This window comes from Dendrobium catenatum, unplaced genomic scaffold, assembly GCF_001605985.2.
Source record: "Dendrobium catenatum unplaced genomic scaffold, ASM160598v2 fragScaff_scaffold_1077, whole genome shotgun sequence".
Classification (NCBI taxonomy): domain Eukaryota; kingdom Viridiplantae; phylum Streptophyta; class Magnoliopsida; order Asparagales; family Orchidaceae; genus Dendrobium; species Dendrobium catenatum.
In genome coordinates, this window is record NW_021319539.1 from 570,725 (window position 1) to 574,309 (window position 3,585).

The following is a 3,585-nucleotide window of genomic DNA, read 5'->3' on the forward strand; positions in this document are numbered from 1 at the left end:
AAGTGTCGAAGGCCAGTGTTTTAGTAAAGATGTCAGCTTGTTGATTTTCAGTTGTCACATGGTGTAACTCAATGTCTTCTTTAGTCACATGGTCTCTAATAAAGTGATGCCTAATGTCAATGTGCTTAGTCCTTGAATGTTGGATAGGATTCTTAGATATGCATATGGCACTAGTGTTATCACAAAATATTGAGATGGTGCCTACAGGTAATCTTAAATCCAATACCTATTGTTTCAACCAAAGGACTTGGGCCACACAACTTCCAAGAGCAATGTACTCAGCTTCAGTAGTGGAGAGTGCAACAGAATTTTGCTTCCTACTAGACCATGGGACCAAAGATTGACCTATGAATTGACAAGTTTCTGAAGTGCTTTTTCTATCCACCTTGTATCCTACAAAATCAGAGTCAGAAAAACTAATAATCTTATAATAAGTGTTATGTCTAGGATACCAAATCCCTAAGTTTTGGGTCCCCAAAAGGTATCTAAAAATTCTCTTAACTGCAGTCAGGTGGGATTCCTTAGGGTCAGCTTGAAATCTAGCACAAAGGTAAACACTAAACATTATATTAGGTCGGCTCGCAGTCAGGTAAACTAAAGATCCAATCATGCCTATGTACTTCTTTTGATCAACAGACTTACCACTTGGGTCCTTATCCAATAGAACACTAGAAGTCATGGGAGTATTAATTGGCTTAGATTTATCCATCTCATACTTCTTCAAAATATCCTTTATGAATTTTGTTTGATTAAGAAAGATTCCATTATCCAATTATTTTATACTAAACACCAAAAAGTATGATAACTCTCCCATCAAACTCTGTTGCAAATTCAGGTCCATGAACTATGTTTTGATAATTAGAAAACACTCGTACTTATCTTAGACTGCCTTTTTTTCTACTGACTTTTTAGGACTCAAAGATTGGACGGAAATCAGAATCAGCTCAAGATTGGGTAGATTAGGGTTGAGTCAGTCTATAATTTTATTTTTCCCTTCTTGAGTCAATTGAAATCTTTGGTGTGACTGATGCAAACTAGTCCTACACACACACACTTGAGAAATTTAGAGTTTCTGTTTTTACTCAAATCGGCTAGGACGATATTTACATCGTCCTGGACTAACAGGCTTAAAACAGAAAATCTAATCAGGAGTTCTTAATTAAGGAAACCATCATTAGTTAATCAGCCTAGATGATATTTGTATCAGCATGGACGATAGGCTCAAAATAAAAAGAAATTGCTGCTATAAATAATTAAGGTATTCTATATTTTTGGTAATCAGTCAGGACGATCTTGGATCGGCCTGGACGATATTCATAATTATAACTTAATTGATCAAACAATCATGAAAGTAATTAAGAATAATTGATACGATCACATCTTCCTGGATGATCGCAGGATCGGTTAGGATGATCTAGTCAAAAAACTTTAGTTACTCCTAGATGATCTGGATCGGACAGCTTAAATTCTGGGCGATTCTCAGACCAATTCTCCTCTGATTTGAACTAATCGGCCGGGACGATCGTAAGGTCATCTTAGATGATCAAGCCAATTTTTTAATCATCCAGTTTACATTCAAGGTGATGCTCTGGCCGATCTGCTGAGATTTGTACTGATCGGCTAGAACGATGTCCATATCTTCCTAGACGATATAGTCGGCAACTTGCAATTAATGAGCTCCTTTGAAGCTCTTTTATTTAAGAGCTGTCCAGTTTGCATTCAGGGCGATGCCCAGGCCGATCTCATGGGATTTGTACTGATCGACCAGGACGATGTCAATATCGTCCTAGACGATATAGTCTGCAACTTGCAATTAATGAGCTCCTTTCGGCCAGGAGCAACCAAGAGCTTTAGTTCAACATTTTTGAACATCCGTGGCTACTGTCTTGACCTGAGAAAACCTAAAGGAGAGAGAGAGAGGTAGAGAGAGAGAGGATCTTGTGAGGGGATTCACAAGGGTTGCTCCAAGCATTGTTCCACTTCTTCTTCCCTAAAGTCTCTTTTCCTTGGAAGGATTGGGAGAGATAAGTTTCATCAAGTGATCATGGTTCTATGCCTGTTTCAGGAGGAAGCAAAAGGAGTTGGGTTCTCTGCCTTGCCGGGTGTGGAAAAAAGGAGGTGTTTTTGTGAGGGCTTCTCCGCCTAGCTGTGGGGTCTAAAGAAGAGTCACGTTGGTAGTGCAATACTCGGAGGGCGCCTCCGGGGAGTGGACGTAGGTCGAGTTGACCGAACCACTATAAACCCTTGTGTTCTTATTTTTACTACTTCCGTATTTATTTTCTTCCGCACATGTTTTTGTGGTGATTTTGTTTGTGATAATCGTTCTTCCTTTTTTAAAGAAATTTTTAAATATCAATTCACCCCCCTCTTGGTTAGCCTCGGGCGAGTTCTATAGGGCTTAACATCCCTAATAAACTTTCAAGTGGTATCAGAGTAGGGTTCATAAAAACTAAGTTTGAAAACTTTTTGAATTTTGATCCATGGCTAACTTTGGGAATCGTAATACACCGAAAGGGTATTCTATTACCCGACCACCTTTGTTTGATAATATCCCATTTGATTTTTGGAAAACTCGCATGTCTATATTTTTACAATCTACTGATTATCACATGTGGATGTTTGTTAAGGATGGTTACACACCTCTAACTGGTAAACTAAATGGCATTACTGTACGTTCCACTTCTTTTTACTGAATGAACTTTAGATGATAGAGATTTAGCTCAATTAAATGCAAAATGTCTTAATTGCTTTTTCTGTGCTTTAAAATCAGAAGACTACATGCATGTTTCCACTTGCAAAACTAGTAAAGAAATTTGGGATAAATTGTGTATCACTTATGAAGGCACTAATGAAGTTAAACAATCCCGTTTGAATATTCTCTTGCATGACTACGAACATTTTTGTATAAAACCTCATGAATCAATTTCTGAAATGTATACAAGATTTACTTAGATTGTTACTTCTTTGCATGCTTAGAAAGAGAACTTTCAAACTATAAAAAAGTGAACAAGATTTGGAGATGCTTGCCTTCGTCTTTTGATGCTAAAATCACTAAAATCACTGAATCTAAAGATTTGAATAAGTATTCGATTGACAACTTACTTGGCTCACTCATTTCTTACAAGCAAGGAGTGAATCAAAGAAATCTTGATGCATGTGAGAAAACAAAGGAGAAAACGGTGGCACTGAAGGCACACAAATCAGACTCTGACTCTTCCTGGTCTGAAAGCGATGAATTTTCCTTAATCACAAGGCAATTCAAAAGCTTTCTAAGAAAGAAGCAAAAGCGTTATTGATGAAAAGGTTTGGATAATAAATATTCAAAGGGATCTTCTGATGTTGTCTTTTATGAATGCAGGAAGCCCGGACATGTGAAAGCTGATTGTCCTACACATAAGACGCACACAAGTAAGGAAAAGAGTGAGGAGAAATCCAAATTCAGAAAAGACAAAAAGATACTTCAAAAAGCATTTTGGGCGGATTCTGCGTCAGATTCATCAGAGACAGAACCAGAAGATGAGACAACAAATTTATGCTTGATGGCAGACGATAATCTTGATCAAGAAGATGTATGTGAACTTTCCT